This window comes from Pipistrellus kuhlii, unplaced genomic scaffold, assembly GCF_014108245.1.
Source record: "Pipistrellus kuhlii isolate mPipKuh1 unplaced genomic scaffold, mPipKuh1.p scaffold_m20_p_10, whole genome shotgun sequence".
Taxonomy (NCBI): Eukaryota; Metazoa; Chordata; class Mammalia; order Chiroptera; family Vespertilionidae; genus Pipistrellus; species Pipistrellus kuhlii.
The window spans coordinates 18512711-18537431 of record NW_023425405.1 but is presented as its reverse complement, the minus strand read 5'-3'; the positions used below and the strand labels follow the sequence as shown (position 1 = coordinate 18537431).

At 40.8% G+C, this 24721-nt stretch overlaps 1 long non-coding RNA gene and 1 other non-coding gene across 2 annotated transcripts; both read left to right on the top strand.

Moving 5' to 3' along the window:
- Positions 1 to 7577: 7577 nt before the first annotated feature.
- On the top strand, positions 7578 to 24304 carry LOC118711050. The gene is made up of 3 exons (XR_004985624.1): positions 7578 to 7686; positions 11781 to 11788; positions 24294 to 24304. It is a non-coding gene; the product is annotated as an uncharacterized LOC118711050 (long non-coding RNA).
- Positions 20292 to 20477, top strand: LOC118714644. Its single transcript, XR_004986647.1, has one exon. It is a non-coding gene; the product is annotated as a U2 spliceosomal RNA (small nuclear RNA).
- Positions 24305 to 24721: the final 417 nt, after the last annotated feature.

The window sequence follows — 24721 nt, the reverse complement described above, 5'->3', positions numbered from 1 at the left end:
GGTTCAATTTCGGGTCAGGATCCATCCCTGGTTGCAGCTCAGTCCGTGGTAGGGGGCATACAGGAGGCAGCTGATCAATGATTCTCTCTCATCATAGATGTTTCCATCTTTCACTCCCTCTTCCTTCCTCTTGGAAATCAATAAAAATATACTTTAAAAAAAAAAAACTACTTTGGTACTAAATCAGTCAGCTAGTTTGGGAAATCTTACTTAGCATATATCAAGGAGTTTAAAGTTTAAAAATTAAGTGTTTCAATGAGGATTTAGGATGTCAAGTGCTTTCAAACAAATTGCGGCCAAGGCATGGATTGTCTTCTGTTTTAAACTGTGCTTTCAAGAATCTTTGTGTAGCAATCTGCCTTGGAAGAAAGAGATAGTGTCTTCCTTCAGAGCAAAGGACAAATCTGCTTACTGTTGGGTGCTTGTTTCCTTCTAGAACACAGGCCACGTGTGCTTATGCAGTTGTCCCCCCTTATCCATTTTCATTTATCATGATTTCAACTACCTGCAGTCTGTGTTGGTCTGAAAATATTAAATGGAAAATTAGCCAAATTTATAATTCATAAATCTGTTAATTCTCACATAACAATACTTTTTCCTTTTTTTTTTTATTTTTTTTTATTTTTTTTTATTTTAGAGAGAGAGAATGGAAGGGAGGAGATGAGTCAGAGAGAAACATTAATGTGAGAGAGACACATTGACTGGTTGCCTTTGGCACACTCCCCAATTGGGGATTGATCTTGCAACTGAGGTAAGTGCCCTTGACCCATAATTGAACCTGTGACCCTTCAGTCTGCAGGCCAATGCTTTAACCACTGAGTGAAACCAGCTAAGGCCCATTCGTAAGTTTTAAGTTGCACAACGTTCTGAATAGCCTGATGAAATCTCATGCCTTTCTGCTTCGTCTCACTTGGGACATGAATCATCCCTTTGCCCAGCACAGTCATGCTGTATGTGCTCCCCACCCATTAGTCACTTAGCAGCCATCCTGGTTATCACATAGACTGAACACAAGCCCTGGTGATACTGGCAATTCGGATATGCCAAAGAGAAGCCCAAAAAATGCTTCCTCTAAGTAAAAAGGTGAAAGCTCTTGATTTAAAAAGGAGAGAGAGAAAAATCATATGCTGAGGTTGCTAGGTATATGGTTAAAAATAAATAAATAAATAAATCTGTCCATGAAATTGTGAAGGAAAAAGGAATTCATGCTAGTTTTGTTGTCACATCTCAAACTGCAAAAGTTAAGGTTACAGTGTGTGATAAGTATGTATTAAGCTGGTAAAGGCATTAATCTTTATCATAGGTAGTTATATATAAGGAAATACATAGTACATATAGGTTTTGGAATGATCCATGGTTTCAGGCCTCCACTAGGGGTCTTGGAATGTAGTCCCAATGAATAAGGAGGGGATACGTAGTATTGTCATGCATTAATTTAAAAATCCTTGTCCGTCCACTAAGCTAAAAATGCCTTTCTTATATAGCAACCTACTACAAGTACAGATGTAAATTGGCCCTTGCATCACTTTTGAGAAAATGGTGCAAAAATGCCATTACTCTAGCTACTGCTCTTGCTGTAAGTAATAAATTATCCTTCATTTCTTACATACCATTCACCAGCTTTTACCAGTGTCATGTCTTCTATAGAATCCATGAAACTAGCGTTGTAACCAAACTCAGCTTCAGCTGCGTGCTGCAACAAAAGCCATACTTGTGAGACGAGTGTTGGTGGGAAGGAAAGAGGTTTATTTGTGTGCTGGCATCTCAGAAAGATGGGCAAACTCTTGTCCTCAAAAACTCATTTTAATATCTCAGTGCAGGCAAATACTTTTATAAGGATGGAGAGGGAAAGCAGAACAAAGGCATCAAGGAGAGGGCTGTTGATGAATTGTCTGTCCCAGAGGTAAAGGGAGGCAGAAATGAAGGGAAATTTAAATATGCTGCTTCTCCCAAGAAAGAGAAGGGGGAGTATATGAAAGGAAAGGGACTGGTGCTATGTCTCTTCAAATAGAAATTTGTAAATTTATGACTGATAGTTGAGGGTCTTCATGGATGATGCCAAGTAGCCCTCCTCTCCAAGAACAGGTTGTTCTAATCTATTAAAAAAAAAAAAAAAAAAAAAAAAAAAAAGCTAGATTAGAAGCTACAACAGAATTTTTATTTACACACTCCAAGAAAAGAGAGTTGGCTGTAGCCTTGAGAGGATTCTATATAATAAAAGAGAAACATGTAAATTGACCACGCCTCCACTGTACTCACCAGCCAATCAGGAGTATGTATGCAAATTAACCCAACAAAGATGGTGGGGTAATTTGCATACACAGGCACCCGGCAGAGAACAGAGCGGGAGAGCCAGTGGAGAGTGGAGCCGCATGGGGAACTTAGCTCCTCAAGCTGCCAGATGGAGAGCAAAGAGGGAGAGCTGGTGGCTTGGAGAACTTGGCACAGCTGAAGGCTGTGGGATGGACACAGAGCAGCAAGGGAAAACTGAGAGCTCGGGGAGCACTGGGAATTCTGGAAGTAGTAGTTCTGGTGGCAGCCCCAGGACCAGAAGCGGAAGCCCAGAGCATGGGGAGCACCAGGAATGCTGGTAATTGTAGTTCTGGTGGCAGGCAGATCTAGACACTAGAGCAAAGTGAGCCTGGAGCGAGTTGTTGCGTTGGGGGATGGAGGGAAAGCAAAGGTGAGAGACGTAATAAAATCAGAGTGTCTGGGAAAAATTAAAGGGAAGATATCCTAAAACTTCCAGGAAGTCTCCACCAATGAAGCAAAGGAAAAAAAAAAAAGTTCTATTATAATGTGAGCAACAAACCAAACCAGGTTGGGGTCTCAGACAATTTGCTCATCTGATTGCAAAGACAGACAGAAACTCCCGGATTGGAGAGGGCTCCCAGATTGGAGAGGGTGCAAGTCTGGCTGAGGGACCCACCCCCTCTTCCTCATGCAAGAATTTTTGTGCACCAGGCCCCTAGTATAGAATAATTGAGATATTAAATTATGGTTACAATATGTAGAAGAAAATCTCAGAATCCTCTAAAGTTCTTGATAGGGGCTCAAGCCCAGATATTAAGATTATGTGGGCCTCTGATTCAGGGGAATTGTGGTTGTGTGTGGAACTGCCAAATGCAGAGCTAAAGGATTTCAAAGTTTTTATTTCAAGGCAGTCTAAGAAGAACTGCTCTTGAGCTCAATCTCTCATGAAATGGACACACAAGACTCCAGGCAATGCCAGTCCTCTGACTGGAGTTGATACGATACATGGTCCTATGGTCGTGGTGGTTAGTGTTGTGGGGTCAAACCCTGGGTTCAAAATAAGACCACCGGAGGCTGATGCTTTATTTTAAAAAAGCAGGCAAAGATTTATTGAAATATCTGGCCAGGACAGCCGCAAGAGTACCACATGAAGGCAGACCCTACACGACTGTGCCGCTTCAGGGGCAGGTAGTTCTTTATAAAAGTTCTGAGAAGGAAAACCCCTATTTTTTTTTAATATATATATATATATATATATATATATATATATATATATATATATATATATATTATTGATTTTTTACAGAGAGGAAGAGAGAGGGATAGAGAGTCAGAAACGTCGATGAGAGAGAATCATCGATCAGCTGCCTCTTGCACACCCCCCACTGGGGATGTGCCCGCAACCAAGGCACATGCCCTTGCCCGGAATTGAACCCGGGACCCTTCAGTCCGCAGGCTGACGCTCTATCCACTGAGCCAAACCGGTCCCGGCAGAAAACCCCTATTTTGCAACAAACTGTTGTTTGGAATTTTCTGCTGTTTTTCCTAGATAAAATGTTGCTTTCTAGTTTGCTTTAGCCTGTTTGAAGAATGATGAAGATAAACTTAGCTGTCTGACCTTGTAGGCCAGAGACCAGATATGCCCACAATCTCAATACCATGCCAGGTGCACTCTTTTTTTTTTTTTTTTAATTAGATAGAATTGTATTGTTTTCAAGGCCAGCATCAAGATAACCACTAAGTGTACATAGGGCTGGCTCTTTAATAAAAAATTAAAAAAAAGGAAGTTCTGCCTGTAACCTTGCTTAGAATTTGAATTCATCCTCCCTAAGCCCATTGCATGATGAACAAAGCAAGTAGGGTTAAAATTCAAACAGCAGTTTTTACCCAAGTATGATTGCTACCATATTTCAGTTAGAAATCCCAGGTACCCAATAAATGCATGTAGATCAGATAGTTTTGTAGGCTTCTGCATGGAGAATTCATATGTCCTATAGTGTCATAGAAATCCTTGGCATTTCAGTTTGTGGCCTTGAAGTGGGTCAATAATCTCCAGATTCTTCTATTTATAGCTGCCTGCTCTGAGCCCTCCTTGGTTTCTTGTGTAGTGAGTGCATTAACCTGTAGATTTGCTGGGTCCCTTTTTGAATAGCAAGGATGAGGCAAGCAGCCACACAGATCAGATACTAGAGCAGAAGTCTGAAAACTTCTGAAAGGATCAGATGTTAAATATTTCAGTCTTGTGAGCCATATGATCTCTGTAGTATGTATAAAACTTTGCTATTGTGGAGCAAAGGAGGCACTGACAATACCAATGGGCAAGGCTACATTCCCATACTTTATTTACAGAAATACGGAGCAGCTAGATTGGAACGATGGGTGGAAGTTTGCTGAAACTTGCACTAAAATATTGCTATAGGTAGGGTGACTTCATTAGTGTGTGACCTGAGCAATCACTCAGGACAATGAACTCAGACGAGCCCTGTACTTGGTTTGATGCTCTACTGTCAAGGTCTTCAAATTCTTAATTTTAAATAAGAGTCTCCACATTTTCCTTTTGCCCTGGGGCCCACATTACTAGGTAGCCAGTCCAGGTTATATGTAATCTTTTTACTATTATATCGTGGTAGGTGTGAACAAACCAAATCAATCTGAGATTCAGAGGATAAAATTATGAAATAAAATTATGAAATAAGATGTATGAGATCAGATAAGAGACAGAAGCACCATAGAGATAAAATGTTTTCTGATCTAGAAGTAAAAAAAGAAGAACCTGGCTTTTATCTTATCAACAATAATGGCATATATAAAGAAAGGATGGGTCTGTCTGAAGAATGGCTACTTAATGATTCATTAACAGTATTATGGACTACAGTTAAGAACTGTGGTTAAGGACTTAATAGGCAGTAAGAATCTGTTGCTGAAATATCAAACCCAATGCCAACAGGTATCTAAAATGCATCACATCTGGCCCTGAGTCTAAGTACCATAATTTTACTTACAGTTTCTTACACATTTCTCTCTAAGAATTCAACAATGAGCTGGTCAGAATAGCCAGTCCTCTTGCTAGTTAAATTTTTCATTGCTGTTAATTCCAACAGCATGGTTGTTTACATATTACTCTTTTGTTACTTCAGTGACCCCACGTTCTGGGCAAATGGATAAAATTCAAATAAAGACCCACCACAAAAATGATGACTTCAGGGGTGAGGGCTAGGTGAAGATGGACAAAGAGCGTGCAGGAGGCAGCCAATTAATGATTCTCTCTCTTATCGTGAATGTTTCTATCTCTCCCTCTTCCTTCCTCTCTGAAATTAATAAAAATATATTTAAAATATGATGTCTTCAACAAGGCAATATCACAAATCAGCCATTAATCAATATCCTCTTCTTACATTACAGGGGTAAATGGGGACATCTGTAATAGAGTCAACCATAAAAATAAAGTTTAAAAAATGATGTCTTCAGCCTAGCCAGTTTGGCTCAGTGGATAGAGCATCGACCTGTGAACTAAAGGGTCTCAGGTTCAATTCCCGTCAAGAACACATACCCGAGGTGCAGGCTCAATCCTCAGTGGAAAGCATGCAGGAGGCAGCCAATTACGGTAATGATTCTCTCTCATCATGAATGTTTCTATCTCTCCCTCTTCCTTCCTTTCTGATATTAATAAAAATATATTTAAAATATGATGTCTTGCTGAAACCAGTTTGGCTCAGTGGATAGAGTGTCAGCCTGCAAACTGAGAGGTCCCGGGTTCGATTCTGGTCAGGGGCATGTACCTTGGTTGTGGGCACATCCCCAGTTGGGGGAGTCGTGCAGGAGGCGGCTGATCGATGACTCTCTCTCATCAATGCTTCTAACTCTCTATCTCTCTCCCTTCCTCTCTGTAAAAAATCAATAAAATATATTTTAAAAAATAAATTAAAAAAAATAAAATAGGCAATGTCACAAATCAGCCATTAGTCAATATCCTCTTCTTCATTACATGGCTTTGTTTAGTTTTCACATTAGGCTTTATCTAGGCAGTGAAAATGATGTCAGAGGAATTAATGAGCCAGACTTCCTAGACACAAGTGGGAAAGAGGTTCTTGTGATAGCTTCAGAAAATGAATTTTCCAAGATTCGCATTAGAGGTTTGGGCGTGGAATGTTTTATTGGCATGGCGTTACATTTCTTGGGTTGCAAAGTCCCCTGCCCCTTAAGCCAGTCCTGGAAAAGTTGCTGCTGGGAGGGTAGCAAAGCCAGAAACAAGGCCAGTGTCCAGAGTTTCTGTTCCATGTCGTAGCTGGGTGTAGTTCAGCATGAAGACCAGATTAAAGTTTATTAGTCTAAAGTAGTGTGCCATGTGGGCCCAGGAGAGTGTGCCCCTGCAACTGGAGTCACAGGAGCTAGGCACCCTTGGAGCCAAGAAAGAATGGCCCCTTTTGTCTAGGTTAGAAGTTTATATATTTCAATTTTGCAAGCTTACAGTGGCCATCGTGGCCAATTACTTGTTTCCAGTTGTGATTGATGGGCAAGCATTTTCCCACACCACTCAGATCTTCCTGGGCATGCATCTATCTTGTTTTTCCTTTCCTCTTTTTCTGTTCAGTAATAATCAGGTGTCAGAGACAGCAAGAGCACTGCTCAGCACTGCTGCTCTGTGTTGCTCTGAATCCATATATTCTTCTAAATTCTTCTCTTCTTTTAATATATTTCATTGGTTTTCCACAGAGAGGAAGAGAGAGGGAGAGAGAGTCAGAAACATCGATGAGAGAAAAACATCAATCAGCTGCCTTCTGCACACCCCCTATTGGGGATGTTCCCAAAGTCAAGCAAGGTACATGCCCTTAACCGGAATCAAACCTAGGACTCTTGAGTTCCCAGGCTGACACTTTATCCACTGAGGCAAGCCGTTTAGGACTCTAAATTCTTCTTGACTATGCCAGAGTAGGTTCCTTCTCAAACACTATTCATTGCACTAACTGCTGGGTCTGAGTCCCTCTGCCTAGAAATTGGACCTTCTTGGATCCAGATCTTAGAAAGAGAAGCCATGAGAAGTTGTGAGTATATAAGAATGAGTACTGTAGCCGAAACCAGTTTGGCTCAGTGGATAGAGTGTTGGTCTGTGGACTGAGGGGTCCCAGGTTCGATTCCGGTCAGGGGCATGTACGTTGGTTGCGGGCACATCCCCAGTGGGAGGTGTGCAGGAGGCGGCTGATTGATGACTCTCTCATTGATGTTTCTGGCTCTCTGTCCCTCTCCCTTCCTCTCTGTAAAAAAATCAATAAAATATATTTAAAAAAAAAAAAAAAAAAAAAAAAAAAAAAAGAATGAGTACTGCAGAAGCCAGAGGCCATATAGCCATCAAACAAAACAGTCCTTCACAGCAATCCCATATAGGCAGCCGCACACTGACTGGTAAATATGTATCTTTCCCACACAGTAGTAGCAGTTTCTGTGCCCACAGTTATTCTCTGGGCAGCCGCCCACTGCCCCTCTAGACCGATACCTTTACATAGCAACAGAACAAGATCTCTCTTAGAGCTACGGCCTCAGTAGCTTCTCCTGTCTCCCCCGCCCAGCACACTGCCAGGGCTCTGTAACCTCACATAGTAACTCAGCACACTGGATGGTTAACATGGTAGCTACATGTGAGCGCTTAGCCTTACATCATAGCAGTACCAGCTCTCAGCTCCGTTTCTTCTGTCTCTCGCTTCTCCAGCACATTCTAGCTGGTCAGCACCATGTATTATACTCATTAGACAAAGAAGGCTAGTTGCCAACAATGAGATCAGTTATTTGTCTACAGAAGGGCACAGCGGCTGAAACCGGTTTGGCTCAGTGGATAGAGCGTCAGCCTGCGGACTGGAAGGTCCTTGGTTGCGGGCACATCCCCAGTGGGGGGGGTGCAAGAGGCAGCTGATCGATGTTTCTAACTCTCTATCCCTCTCTCTTCCACTCTGTAAAAACTCAATAAAATATATTTAAAAAAAAAGAAAAAAGAAAGAAAAGAAAAAAAAGAAGGGTGCAGGGTACCATGGGTTTGCTGTGGCCTTGCAGCTGTGTAGTTCTGAGACATTCTGATTATGATTCCCATGTTCAGAGTGGCCTTGGCCATTCCGACATACTAACAACAAGGCCTTCACACTCTAAGTGGCCTTGACTGTCTGGCAACTCCGGTATGGTTCCCACACCAGGTTATTACAACAGCATTAATAATCCCCTAAAAATTTTATACAGGGAAGTTGTATGGTTAACTCTTGATTTCCTAATAGTTTGGAAGAAGAAATAGATGTAGACAGACAAGTGGGTTAGGGGGAAAGGGGACTAAAAGGAAAGTAAGGAGGAAACTGAGAAAAGGGATGATCAAAAACATTCCATTGTATCTGGATATTATGGTTCATAGGAAACCTGAAAGTTAGTCTTTCTATTCAGCCTAGTGGTAGAGGGTGTAGAATTACCACACATCTACCCTTCATCTCCCCAAATCATCAGAGAGTGTGAAGACAGGCTGAAAGTTAATTTTTTTCATATGTGGTGGGTTTTACCAAGGACAGTTAAGATTTAGAACAGCATACTTTAATTACAGGGAATGATTACTTAAAGACATTTGATTACTATTAAATACATTCCATAAGATCAATGTATAATTTAAAAAATAAAGTATGCTTTTGCCGAAACCGGTTTGGCTCAGTGGAGAGAGCGTCAGCCTACGGACTGAGGGGTCCCGGGTTCGATTCCAGTCATGGGCATGTACATCCCCAGTGGTGGGTGTGCAGGAGGCAGCTGGTCGATGTTTTGTTCTCATCAATGTTTCTAGCTTTCTATCCCTCTCCCTTCCTCTTTGTAAAAAATCAATAAAATATATATATTTTTTAAAAGTGTGCTTTTGACTTTAATAGCTGCAAATTCCTGCTAATGAAAGAAATCAGAAGAATCTACTAAAATCAAAGCTTGGGTAAATAAGATACGAAAAGATAAGATACAGACTATACAACCTATGAGGGAAGGTGGGTGGTGAGGGGGTAAGAGATCAACCATAGGACTTGTATGCATGCATATGAGCAAAACCAAAGAACACAGACAGTAAGGGGGGTGAGGGCTTGTGCTTGGGGGAGGGAGTGGCAGGAGAGAAGTCAATGGGGCGGGAGGGGGGGGGGGAAGGAGACTCATGTAATACTTTAAACAATAAAGAATTTCTTAAAAAGAAGATAAAGACAGACTTATCATGCATGAAAACACACTTGCAATTTAAGTTTCTCTCTTTTTTTTTTTAAAGAATAAAGGATGAATTTTATAAAAGATCAAAATTTAAAGGCAATTTAAAATAGCTTATAGTTTGGCTGGTGTGGCTCAGTGGTTGAGCAGCAACCTATGAAGTAGGAAGTCACACTTTGATTACTGGTCAGGACACATACCTGGGTTGCTGGTTCTATCCCAGTGTGGGGTGTGCAGGAGACAGCCAATCAATGATCTCTCTCATCACTGATGTTTCTATCCATCTCCCTTCCTCTCTCTGAAATCAATCTATATATTTGAAACCCTAATATGCAAATAGACCAAACAGGGGAAACAACTGAACAACCAAACAACCAGTCGCTATGACGAGGGCTGACCACCAGGGGGGCGTATGCAGAACATGGCAGGCGTATGCAGCAAGCGGCAGAGTGTGGAACATGGTGGGCTTTGAGAACCGCAGGATGGTGGAGCAGGTGAGGGGGGGGGCACCAGATCAAGGTGGGGTGCCAGTCACTGTCATTAGGGCGAGCCTCTGGTGGGTACTGGTACTGAAAAAATCTTTGCTCCCCTACACTGCAGTGCTGCCCAGCACTCACACCTGTTGCCAGCATTGGCCCCACTCACACCTGATCCTGGTGCTCAGCGATGGGCCTGACCACTCAGCGCTATCAGAGGGTGTGAGTGGTGGCTGCCAGCCCAATCTCCCCTCAGGGCTCCTCCACCTCTCCCTTCTCCTGAGGGGCGATTGAGGCTGGCAGCTGCCACTCGCACCCACTGGTGGCACCAGCCCAGTTTGCATCCGCTGCTGGTGCTGGCCCAATCGCTCTGCACCATCAGTGCATGGGAGCGGCAGGAGCAGGACTGCCAGCAGAGAGAGGATTGGGGGCTGCAGTGGGAGGGGCCATCAGAGACACAGAGTATGGACCCAGACCTGCCCCTGTGCCCATTGCAGCCTCGAGGCCCACAGTTCCTTTTAGGGTGCACAAATTTGTGCACTGGGCCCCTAGTAAAAACATAATTAAAAAAACAAAACTAAACTAAACCAAATGAATTTTACATAATGCTGGACAAATACAAGTTATAAAAAACAATATTGCTGAAATTTTAGTTCTTAAACATTTTTATAAAAATACAATTAAATATTTAAAAATTGAAAACACTTTTTCTTCTACTTTCCTATGTTCATCACTAGGGCAATGCAAATTAAACTAACAAAGCACAGATTAATCAGGGGGGGGAAAGCAAGAATTTTTATTAATATTTACATGTATGGGAGTTTGCAGGAAAGAAGTAAAACTCAAAAAAGTGGTTAAACTCAGGGGCTTATATACCCTTTTAATAAAAGAAAGGGGGTTGGGTTTCAAGGGATGATAAATTGTGGGGAAATGATGAGGAAATATACGCAGGAACTAATAGGAGATAAGGGTTATTTTAGTAAGGTCTGTTTATACAAACTCTTCTTGGGTTGTAGGCCTCTGTCTTAGATGGACGTTGTACTTGCCTCCCTGGTAAAGGTTGGGGGTGGGGCTTTCTCAAAGGGAAATTTATGCCCTCCTTTTAGACAGACGAGGGGAGGGTAGAGAACTCTCTTGCTTCTGTTGATTCTCTATTGTCTTCAGCTCAAAAGAATCCTCACGTCAAAGAGGCTTATTTTGAGAAGACTCCTCAGGTCAATGCATCCTACCCTGATAACTATGTTTAATATTCATGATAGGAATATTCAGAAGAAAGATTGTTCTGTAGGTTTCACAGATACAGAAAAATTTTCTTTAGTTGTATATTTAAGAGCATGTAACTTGCCGAAACTGGTTTGGCTCAGTGGTAGAGCGTCGGTCGGCGGACTGAGGGGTCCTGGGTTCGATTCCGGTCAAGGGCATGTACATGGGTTGCGGGCACATCCCTGGTAGGGGGTGTGCAGGAGGCAGCTGGTCGATGTTTCTATCTCATCGACCTTTCTAGCTCTCTATCTTTCTCCCTTCCTCTCTGTAAGAAATCAATAAAATATATTTTTAAAAAAGCAGGTAACTGGGCTGGCAAAAAAATTCTTGAATGGCAAGCCTAATTAGTAGGTTGCATGAGATGGAGAATGCTACCAAAGCTCAGTCCAGTCTGTGCTTTTTCATGTTAAAAAAATTATAAAATTTATTAATTTGTCAACATCCTGTTTTGGATGATTCCTGTGAGGACAGTGGAAATTGACTCATTCATTCTTTTTTAGAAAGTTCTTGATTACATTTTAAAGCAGCTTCATTTAAATATAATTGACATACTGTGCAGTCGACCCACTTAAAATTACAGTTAAGTAGTTTTTAGTGTATTTACAGAGTTGTGCAACCATCACCACAATCTAAGTATAGAACATTTTTATCAAACCCCAAAGAAACCCAGTGCCTTTTATTACTGGGACCCCAATGGTATTTTTATTTTGTTTTGTGTGTGTGTGTGTGTGTGTGTGTGTGTGTGTGTGTGTGTGTGTGATTTTGTTTTTTAGTCCATCTGCCTGTGTACACTGGCCCAAGAAACATACAAAGAGGTGTTTTCACTATAGAAGGAAAAATAGTTTAATATTGAATTGGCCGATATGGAGGTGGGGAGTTTATGCTCTAAAGTCCCGCTCCCCAATGACATGTAAGTTACAGATTATATAGGGGAAAATCACAAGACACCATGAGTTATGAGTTATGCTGGGAACTGACTGGCTATAGATAAAGTAAGGGTAGTAAATCATTTCATCAGGTCTTTTGACAGCTCTAACGTTTGTTCCCACTCACCTCTGTCTGATTTCATGAGAAAGTAGCCAGGGTTTTTTTTGTTTGTTTGTTTGTCTGTCAATTTAGGGCTCAGGAGCTAAAACATAACTAACATTAAAATGTTGTCTTTTGCTAAGACCGGTTTGGCTCAGTGGATAGAGTGTCGGCCTACAGACTGAAAGGTCCCAAGTTTAATTCCGGTCAAGGGCATGTACCTTGGTTGTGGGCACATCCCTAGTAGGGGTGGTGCAAGAGGCAGCTGATCAATGATTCTCTCTCATCGATGTTTCTAACTCTCTATCTCTCTCTCTTCCTCTCTGTAAAAAAATTCAATAAAATATATATATATATTTTTTAAAATATATATATTTTTTTCTAGAGGTCCAGACATTGTCACCATTAGCCAGATTCCTGCTACTGTCTTCTGCTACCATGGTGGTTGCTGATAATCTTGCAGAAAGACTAGGTCTCTGAGGATTATATAGAGAGAGGGAAGAAGATGATTTCTGTAGCTAGAAGTTAAAACTAAATTTAATCAAAGGCATAGGGACCCTGAGTTTTACTTTTAGCAATCACTCTTCATTTGTCCTCAATCCCAAAAGACCTAGGCTATTATTAATATATTTTCTATCGTGTTTCCCCGAAAATAAAACATTCTCCGAAAATAAGACCTACTTACAGGTTTCCTTCTGAGTGAAATATAAGGCCCCTGAAAATAAGGCCCCCCCCCTAGGCTCTGTCTCATGGCGCTAAAGACATGAAGACATTTCTTCATGAAAGAAAAATAGATCAGATAATGATTCCCGCAGGAACGACGGCCTATCTCCAGACTCTTGATATTGCAATAAGCAAGCCATTCAAAGACAATTTGCACATGGAAATTAATGACTACATTGAAAATAGAATGGAGAGCCGAACCGGTTTGGCTCAGTGGTAGAGCGTCGGTCTGCGGACTGAAAGGTCCCAGGTTCGATTCCGGTCAAGGGCATGTACGTTGGTTGTGGGCACATCCCCGGTAGGGGGTGTGCAAGAGGCAGCTGGTCGATGTTTCTCTCTCATCGACGTTTCTATCTCTCTATCTCTCTCCCTTCCTCTCTGTAAAAAATCAATAAAATATATATTTAAAAAAAAGAAAAAGAAAATAGAATGGAGAGAAATCAGTGTGGAAACTTTGTGGAACCTAAACTGCAAGAAGTTGTGACTTGGGTGAAGAATTCATGGGAGAAAATCACTGACAGTTGCATTGCAAATTCACTACGAGCAGGCTACCTTGACAAGAAGTACTCATTTAAAGACAGTGCTATTGCTAAACATGAGAGATTTGGTCCACTGATTCTGAAAGAAATGGAGTCACAAGAAATTTACCAGGAAATTCAGAAATTGGATTGTTATGATGATGTTCCAGAAGATGATGACATGATTGTCATTGAATAAATGAGTAAATTCTTGATACTGTAGGATTCACAGTTTGTCTGGTTTGTGTTGACAACTACTGTACTACCGTACCATATACAGGTAATAAATTTCCTTTATTTTTATTTAACAATAAATGTGTACCGTATTCCAGCGTTTTTCAACCGCTGTTCCGCGGCACACTCGTGTTGCCTGGTGTGCCATAGGTGCAGACAAGACAAGAATTTTATAATTTTTCACTATTTTGTTTACTTAATATTTCATAATAAAGTAATTATAAAATACTTTCTTTGTGTTTATTTGATTCCTATTCAAGAGAATTACTTTATATATAGTCAATATAGGCACAGAGTTAAATTTTTTTAACATTTTCTAATGGTGGTGTGCCTCGTGATTTTTTTCATGAAACAAGTGTGCCTTTGCCCAAAAAAGGTTGAAAAACACTGCCGTATTCTTCATGGAAAAATAAGACATCCCCTGAAAATAAGACCTAGCGCATCTTTTGGAGCAAAAATTAATATAAGACACTGTCTTATTTTTGGGGAAACCGGGTATCTTTATAGTTTTGCCTATTCTGGATATTTTATAAAAATGGAATTATGTGTTATAGTCTCTTGTGACTGGCTTCTTTTGTTGAATCGCAAATTCGCAAGCTGGATAAATGCCTAATTAGCCAATTAGTTAGGAGTCCTCTTTATTGTGAGCAGGTTCAGAGCAGATTACCTCTGTCAAATTCTGAACAAAGACTAGTAGGAGTATTTCTTTCTTATATCCTTCTAGTTCTTTGTTTAAGACAGCTTGTAATCTTGACTATATATCGTATCTAACAAACACCTGTCATGTCTATATAGACAACTTGTAACCTTGAGTACATATCATATCTATATAGACACCTGTAACCTTGGATGAAAAAACACTTGGCAGAATATGTGAATTAATATCAGTATCAGGGTATCAGCCCCTTTAGATGGCTAGTTTGCAAGATCAGACAGTTAAGTTTATCTTTTCTATTAAAACAAAAAGACAAAGTTATTTTACAGTCTAAAAATAACAGAGTTGATGTACAGAATGAGAGACTAAGAATAACAGAGTAGTTCAAACAGCAGTTTCAAACAGCAGTTTTCCAAAGGAGGGATTACTATGCTTCACTTTTGGCATGATGTTTTCAAAGTTCATGTACACTGAAGCATATATCCGTACTTTATTTCTTCTTGTTGACAAATAATATTCCATTAAATGGCTATACTATATTTAATTTATCTGTTAACCAATTGATATATGTTTGAATGTTTTCCATTTTGGCTATTATAAATAATGCTGCTATAAATAGTAATACATAAGTTTTTGTGTTGACATATATTTTCATTTATCTTGATAGATACCTAGGAATAAAATGGCCGGGTCATGTAGCAACTCTATGTTTAACAATTTGAGGAACTACTGCCAAGACAGTTTCCAAAGGAATTTGGTCATTCTACAGTCTTATCAACAATGTGTGAGGGATCCAATTCCTCCACACCCTTGCCAAAACTTGTTATTATCTGTCTTTTTTGTTATAGCCATTCTAGGGGTTTTGTGTGTCTTGGATTTGTACTTCCCTCGTAGATAATATTAAGCATCTTTTCATATATATCAGCCATCTGTACATATTCTTTGGAAATATATCTTTCAGGTCTTTTACTTATGTTTTAAATTGAATTATCTTTTTTTTTAATTCCTCACTTGAGGATATATTTTTATTGATATAGAGAGAGAGGGGAAAGAAGAGAGAGAGAGAGAGAGTGAGAGAGAGAGAGAGAGTGAGAGAGAGAGAGAGAGAGTGAGAGAGAGAGAGAGAAACATGGATATGAGAGAAATATCATTTGGTTGCCTTCATATGTGTCCCAACCAGGTATTAAAACTGCAACCTTGGTATGTGCCCTGATCAAAAATTGAACTCACAACATTTTGGTGTATGTAATGATACACTTGTATATTCTGAATACAAGGCCCTTCTCTGGTTTATGATTTACAAATATTTTCTCCCATTCTATGAGTTATCTTTTGTCTTTCTTAATGTGTCCATTATAGCACAAATGTTTTTAGTTTTGATGAGAATACTTAGTTTTTGTTCTTGTTGCTGGTGATTTTGATGTCATACTAACACCTGAACAGCAAACGGAGGTTCATCTCGGGATTGTGTCTCATGAATTCAAAGAATGAAATTTCGAACCAGAAGAATTAAGGAAAAGGTGTAGGATTTATTCAAGCATATGCAGACCTCTCACATGGGAAGGGGGCACAAGAGAGGGGTTTGCACCAAAGCTCACTTGTCTAAAAATTTTTATCCATCCTGAGCCCACTCTTTATCTGTGTCACTCTCTGATTGGTTCTTTGCCTAGCAACAATTTCAAAATCCACCGGTGTTCCCCCTTTTTTTCCTCTTCCTCTCCTTCTTTTGCAACATTCTGCACTTGCAAGATAAACATCCTTGTCTCGTGACATCCTGTTTTTCTGCAAGACAAACATTTTGTAGTTTTAGCTAGCTCCAGCTGTCACATCCACACTTCCTTCTTCTCTGACCCCTTATCCTGTCTGCCTAATTTATCTCTAGCTCCTCTCAATATTTAAAAGACATTGTCTAATCCAAGGTAAAAAAAAAATATATCCCTATATTTTCTTCTAAGTGTTTTATACTTTTAGGCCTTATATTTAGGCCTGCAACCAAAACAGTGTCGCACTGACATGGAGATAGACTTCTAGATCATTGGAATAGTACTGAGAGTCTGGAAATAAACTCTTACATTGACAGATAATTTTTGACAAGGGTTCCAAAATATGATAATCCAATTGAGAAGATTTTTTTTAACAAATTGTGCTTGGGACAATTGGACATTCATATACAATTGAATACATTAAGCTTCTTTCTGATACCATATAAAATTAATTAATGCAAAATGAAATATAAATCTTTAAATAATAGTCTATTTTGTTATACGGATGTGTCATATGATCCTTTATTATAGACACATTTTTACTACAATAAATAAAAGTATAAGTTTTTACTATTACAAGTAAAGATCTTTTATTGTGGGAACCTCTTTCACGTCCCTCGTGGTTCAGGGTTCCAGTTCAAGGTTTGGGTCTGGAGAAGACCCACACAAATGAAAGAAACTAGAAAAATATTAATTTGGGAATATTGGGGGCCAGGTGGGAGCCCACCTCTAGTGGTAGGACTATGCTTTGCTTGGCCTTGCCATCCCTTTTACTCAGGTTTGGGATACATCCATTGTCCTTAGGAAAGTAATTCTAGTAACAGGCAGATTATCTTATCAATAAGTATTTACATGATTATTTGGTGGGGAAGTTGCCTCAGTTACCAATGTCTTAATTAGATAGGGAATGGTTGGCTATGACCTTTCAGAGCATCAAGATTGACCAGCTTTCCAGGTTCATTGTCCACATCTGTTAGTGAGATAATGATCAGTTTCCAGCATTTTATATAAACCTATGCATTGTTTCTTTTTATTCCTTGAAAATATTTTAAAAATATATATTTTTTATTGATTTTTTACAGAGAGGAAGGGAGAGAGATAGAGAGCTAGAAATGTTGATGAGAGAGTAACATCAACCAGCTGCCTCTTGCACACCCCCTACTGGGAATGTGCCTGCAACCAAGGTACATGCCCCTGACCGGAATTGAACCTGGGACCTTTCAGTCCGCAGGCCGACACTCTACCACTGAGCCAAACCGGCTTCGGCTGATAATTCTTTTTTTTCTTCTTTTTTTAATATATTTTATTGACATTTTTTTACAGAGAGGGAGAGGGGTAGAGAGTTAGAAACATTGATGAGAGAGAAACATTGATCAGCTGTCTCCTGCACACCCCTACTGCACACAACCAAGGTATTAATACATGTCCTTTACCAGAATCGAATCTGGGACCCTTCAATCCACAAGCTGACGCTCTATCCATTGAGCCAAACTGGTCAGGACAAATTGATAATTCTTTACCACTTTTGGACTTGTGCCTTCCTCCTTTGGTGATCCTAATAACAATGATGCCAGAAGCGAGATCTCAACTGCTGCTGAGAATGATAGTTTTGCAATTTTGTTTATGTATTTGAAATTAAGGATAGAACTAAGAAAGAATACTTGAGGTTGGGAGAAAACAAATCAGGGATTGGATTACAGGATAGTTAATAAGATTATGTGCTTTCTTGAGGATGTCTAATCTTCTGAGGGTCTGAAAAGAGCATTTCAAGGGTGTTAACCTAGATGAAGAAGAACAATGGACAGGGCTTGCTTAAGGCAAAGATAAACCTTTTACTAAAAAATTATATGCCTGGGGCATGACTACTCACCATGACTTGCCTAGTTAAGAATTTATGATTACATCATCCTGTGAGGTTACTCTTGGTCACTGGACTTGTCAGATTGGTTATAGAGAGAGCCCCTCCATTTAAAAAAATATGCTTTTTTATTGATTTCAGAGAGAAAGGGAGAGGGAAAGAGAAACATCAACAATGAGAGAGAATCATTAATTGCCTGCCTCCTGCATGCCCCTTACTGGGTGGGGATTGAGCCCAAACCTGGGCATATGCTCTCACCAGGAATTGAACTGTGACTTTATGGTTCATAGTTCCATTGTCAACCATTGAGCCATACCAGTGGGACTATAGGTGCCCCCCTCCCCCTAATATTTATTTATTTATTTATTTATTTATTTGTTTGTTGCTCACAACCTCACTACCCAGACCAGCTGATTCAATAAATATGGGGTGGGACCTAGAATCTATATTTAAACAAGTTTTTTAGATAATTTTGATGCATATGTTTAGCGTTGCACTATCCAACAAAAAACTATTGTGAGCCATAGGTAATTTTAAATTTTCTAGTAGTCATTTTAAAAAATGAAAAGAAATTAACCTTAATAATTTATTTTACTCAATTCAATATATCCAAAGCATTATGATTTCAAAATGTAATGTAATTGTTGTAGGTGGCCAGAATGGAACCATGTTTTAGACTAGGGGTGTCGAACTCAATCAGAGAAGGGGCCAAAATCTAAAATCCAGCCTAAATCGCGGGCCGAATGGTTTACTGAATAGTCATAAACTGTCATTGTGATAGAAACGCAGCGGAGTGCAGTGATGACAGTGCGGTGTGGGCCACATTGCAAGGCCTGGCGGGAAGGATTTGGCCTGCGGGCCTTGTGTTTGACACATGTGTTTTAGACTGATGGGTCAAACTGTATCTGGGTTCAGCAACTTTGATACTTGAGTTATGGGTAGGAAAGAATTCAGATCCAAGACTCAAACTATAAGGAGACATCTATGTATAATATATAAAAGGCTAAGTGACTGACCATCTGATTAACTCACCAGCCAATACATTTCAATTTGGACCAGCCACATATCAAATGCTCAACTGCCATGTGTGGCTACAGCTTTTATTTGGCCTAGAGGCCCAGTGCATGAAATTCACGCATGGTTTGAGGGCGGCGGGGGTGTGTGTGTGTGTGTGTGTGTGTGTGTGTGGCTCAACCCAGCCTGCATCCTCTCCAATCTGGGACCCCTTGAGGGATGTCCAACTGCTGGTGTAGGCGTGTTCCCAGATCAGGCCTAAATTGGCAGTCAGACATCCCTGTCACAATCCTGGACCACTGACTCCTAATCGCTCACCTGCCTGCTTGCCTGGTCACCCCTAAATCACCCAGCACCCCCCCCCCCCTACACACACACACCTGCCGGCCTGATCACCCCTCACTGCCTCTGTGTGCTGGCCTGATTGCCCCTAACAGCACCCCCTGCTGACCTGGTTGCCCCTAACTGTCCCCCACTGCTGGCCAGGTCTCTCCCAACTGCCCCCTCCATATTGACCTGGTCACCCCCAACATGTGCACGCATGTGCATGCGCACTGCGCGCGCGCTCACACCCTCCACCCCCCTGCTGTTCTGGTCACCCCTCATGGCCTGCTGTTAAGTCGTTTGGTTGTCCCTCACTAACCCCCCTGCCAGCCTGGTCATAGGCAGCCATCTTATGAGGGTGTGAGAGTTAATTTGCATATTACATATTACCTCTTTATTATATAGGATAGGGCATGTATAAAGAATTAGACAACACTAGATTATAACTATGGAGGACAGAGACTGCATTTTCATTCATACTTTTGCAAAGTCTAGCAAAGTGCCCCGAATATAAACAATGTTCAAGAAATATTTGTTGGTTGGTCAGTTAGTCACTGTAGCAGGTTGGGCTATAATTATACAAAGCCATGTTCCTATGGTTGTGACTGTGGCTTGAGAAAAAGCCCTACGTTTTTCTGAGGTATTCAGAAATCTCCTAGGGCTGTTAATAATCTTTAGTATTCTATTGAGAATCACTTCAAAGGCTCCGATGGAGGAGGGACTCACTTCACAGGCTTTAAGAGGGAGAAATAGAGCAAGTTAGGAAAGTTGGTTGCCAAGACAACCTTCTCAGGATTGAAAGAGGACAATCAAACATTGTAGACCCAAGCTTGGTATGCCTGCAATCTCTCCTTTTGTTACACACTCTCATTGTGCTAGGCTATAAGGAAGAATAGTTTTGAAATGGCTATTTAAGAGTGTGATTTGGAGCCAGAGGGTCATGTGGCATTAAAAGTGTTTGAAGTGCAAAAAGAAGGAAAGAGGATTGCTTCTCCATTTTGGCTCAGATCAAATGAAGTATTTGTTCTATCAGTGCAATATCTGATAGGTCCTCCACCTGAGGACAACCTTTTACATGGATTTTTGGAGCAGGGAGGTAGAATAAGATCTTGCTCAGTCCATTCTACTATTGACTCAACATTGCAGTACTTTTAGGAGAGTGTGCACGCTCACACATACATACATACACACACACACACACACACACACACACACACACACACACACACGAAAATTAGCAACCTGAACTTGTGCCCTGATCAGGAATCAAATTGGAAACCTTTTGGTGCACAGGATGATACCCATCCATCTGAGGCACAGTGGCCAGGGCAACTGTTTCCTACTATTTTGATTTTATCCTATACTAAATTCATATGTACATTTAAATCTATTTCACCACCCTATTGTCTGTGTCTATGGGTTATGCATATATGCATACAAGTTCTTTAGTTGATCTCTACCCATCCACCCATCCTCCCCTGTCTTCCCTTGAAATGCCACAGTCTGTTTTATGCTTCTATTTTGTTTGTTTTTGTGGTTAATCCTCACCCGAGGATATTTTCCATTGATTTTTAAAAATATATATTTTATTGATTTTTTACAGAGAGGAAAGGAGAAGGATAGAGAGTTAGAAACATCAATGATGAGAGAGTAACATTGATCAGCCGCCTCCTACACACCCCCTACTGGGGATGTGCCTGCAACCAAGGTACATGCCCTTGACCGGAATTGAACCTGGGACCCCCTCAGTCCACAGGCCAACACTCTTTCCACTGAGCCAAACCGGCGGCTCCATTGATTTTTAAAGAAAGTAGAAAGAGGAGGAAACAGACACACAGAGAAACATTGATGTGAGAGAGACATCAATTGGTTGCCTCCTGCAAACACCCTGACAATGGCCAGGGACCAACCCTGAAACCAAGGTACGTGCCCTTGACTGGAATTGAACCTGGGACCTTTAGTCTGCAGGCTGACACTCTACCCACTGAGGTAAACTGGTTAGGACTTATGCTTCTATTTTGGATCTATATTCTTCATAAGTTTATTTTGTTCATTAGATTCCACCTATGAGTGAGATCATGTGATACTTGTATTTCTCTGACTGGCTTATTTTGCTTAGCATAATAATCTCCAGGTCCTCCATGCTGTCGCCAAGGGTAAGAGATCCTTTCTTTTTACTGGTGCATAGTATTCCATGGGGTAAATGTATCACTGCTTTTTAAAAAATATATATTTTTATAGGTTTAAGAGCGGAAGGGAGAGGAAGAGAGAAACATCAATGATGAAAGGGAATCATTAATTGGCTGCCTTTGGCACCCCACCCCTGCTTTCCACTGGGGACCGAGCACACAACCTGGGTACGTGCCCTTGACCAGAATTGAATCTGGGACCCTTGAGTCCATGGGCTGAGGCTCTATACATCAAGCCAAACCGTCCAGGGATACCACTGCTTTTTTATCCATTCACCTACAGATGGATACTTGGTCTGTTTCTAGATCTTAGCTATTGTAAATTATGCTGCTACGGTATGTACATAGGGGTGCATACATTCTTTCTGATTGGTGTTCTGGGGTTCTTAGAATATATTCCTAGAAGTGGTATGACTGGGTCAAATGGCAGTTCCATATTTAATTTTTTGAGGAAACTCTATACTGTTCTCCACAGTGGCTGCAGCAGTCTGCATTCCCACCAGCAGTGAACTCGGGTTTCCTTTTCTCCACATCTTCACCAGCACTTGTCATTTGTTGATCTGGTGATGGTAGCCATTTGGACAGCTGTGAGGTGATACTTCTGTCATTTTAATTTACATCTCTGTGATGATCAGTGACTTTGAGCATTTTTTCATGTCTCTTGGCCATCTGTAGGTCCACTTTGAATAAATGTTTATTTGTCTTCCTTTTGTTAAGTTGTATGAGTTCCTTATATATTTTGGATATTAATCTTTTATAAGATATATCATTGCCAAATATGTTCTCCCATACAGTGAGCTCCCTTTTCACTTTGTTGATGGTTTCTTTTGCTGTTCAGAAGCTTTTTGATGTGGTCCCATTTGCTTATTTTCTCCTTAGTTTACTTTGCCCTAAAAGATGTATCTGTAAACATGCTACGAGAGATGTCTTGAGATTTTGCTGCCTACAGTTTCCTGTAGGATTTTTATGGTTTCATGACTTACATTTAAGTCTTTTATCCATTTTGAGTTTATTCTTGTGTATGGTGTAATTTGGTGGTCTAATTTCATTTTTTTGCATGTACCTGTATAATTTTCCCAACACCATGTATTGAAGAGATTATCTTGACTCCATTGTATGTTCTTACCTCCTTTGTCAAATACTAATAGAGCATATTGGCTTGGGTTGATTTCTGGGGTCTCTGTTCTGTTACATTGATCTATATGCCTACTCTTATGCCTGTACCAGCTATTTTGATTACAGGGGCTTTGTAGTATAACTTCCTATCTAGAATTGTGATCCCTCCAACTTTGTTCTTCTTTCTCAAGATTGCTGTGGGTATTCAAGGTTATTTTTGGTTCCATATAAATTTTTAGATTGTTCCATATCTGTGAAATATGCATTAGTATTTCAAACAGGGATCGCATTGAATGTGTAGATTGCTTTGGGTAAACATGACATATTCTAGCACTTGTTTATGTCTTTTTTTTATCCCTTTCTATCCCTTTTGTCAACATCCTGTAATTTTCAGAGTAAAAACCATTTACCTCCTTGGTTGAAGTTATTCCTAAGTACCCTAATTTTTTGGGTTTTTTTTTTTGTTTGTTTTTATTTATTTATTTATTTATTTATTTTTAATTTTTTGTTGTTTTAATGGTAAATGGGATTGTTTGTTTAGTTTCTCTTTCTAAGAATTCATTTTTAGTGTATAAAAATGCCATCTATTTCTGGATATTAATTTTACATCCTGCTACATTGCCAAATTCATTGATTAAATCTAGTAGTTTTTTGGTAGAATCTTTAGGGTTTTCTAAGTACAATACCATGTCACTTGGGAATAATGACAGTTTTACTTCCTCCTTTCCAATTTGAATGCCTTTTACTTCTTCTTTTTGTCTGATTGCAGTGGCTATGACTTCCAGTACTATGTCGAGTTAAAGTGGTGAAAATGGACATCCCTGTTCTTGTTCTCAGGGGAAATGTTTTCATTTTTGCCCATTGAATATGATAATGACTGTAGGTTTGTCATATATGGCCTTTATTATGTTAAGACTAGTGGCCTGGTGCACGAAATTCGTGCAGGGGGGTGTGTGTCCCTCAGCCCAACCTGCACCTCTCCAATCTGGGACTCCTTGGGGGATGTTTGACTTGCCGGGCCTAAACAGGCAGTTGGACATCCCTCTCATAATCCTGGACTGCTGGCTCCCAACTGCTTGCCTGCCTGCCTGATTGCCCCTAACCGCTTCTGCCTGCCAGCATGATCACCCCGTAATCACTCCCATGCCAGCCTGATCAACACCTAATTGCTCTCCTGCTGGCCTGATTGTCCCCAACTGCCCTCCCCTGACAGCCCAGTCACCCCCAAATGCCCTCCCCTGCATATTCCCTTTTTATTAGATAGGGTTTTTTTCTTTAAAATATTGGACAGCCCTAACTGGTTTGGATCAGTGGATGGAACAATGGCCTGCAGACTCAAGGGTCCCAGGTTTGATTCTAGCCAAGGCCATGAACCTTGGTTAGGGGCACATACCCAGTGGGGACTGTGCAGAAGGCAGCTGATCAATGTTTCTTTTTTAATATATTTTATTGATTTTTTACAGAGAGGAAGAGAGAGGGATAGAGAGTTAGAAACGTCGATGAGAGAGAAGCATCGACCAGCTGCCTCTTGCACACTCCCTACCAGGGATGTGCCTGCAACCAAGGTACATGCCCCTGACCGGAATTGAACCTGGGACCTTTCAGTCCGCAGGCCGACACTCTACCACTGAGCCAAACCGGTTTCGGCTGATCAATGTTTCTCTCTCATAGATGTTTCTAGCTCTCTATCCCTTTCCCTTCCTCTCTGTAAAACATCAATAAAATATATATAAAAAAAGAAACATTTAAGATTCCTCCATATCTGTCTGGCTGGTGTGACTCAGTGGCTGAGAACCCAGGCCGGGCTGGGAGGGGATCACTGAGTGGATCTGTGCGCCGCTGCTGGCCTGAGACTCCAGGCTGGGGCCTTGGACCCAAACTGCTGCTTGGTGCTGGAGCATTCCCAAGTGGCTGCAGGTGGAGTGGACCATCCCAGTGTCACTATGGTGACACAGGGATGTTCCAGACCCACTCCCAGCCACTTGACGCCTGCACTCATAGGCTCTGAGTGGCCAGGGGACATTCTGGGACCCCTATCACTCAAGGCTTATGGGTCTACAGGCTATGAGCAACCTGGGTCTGGAGCATGTTCCCATTGCCTGGGAAACC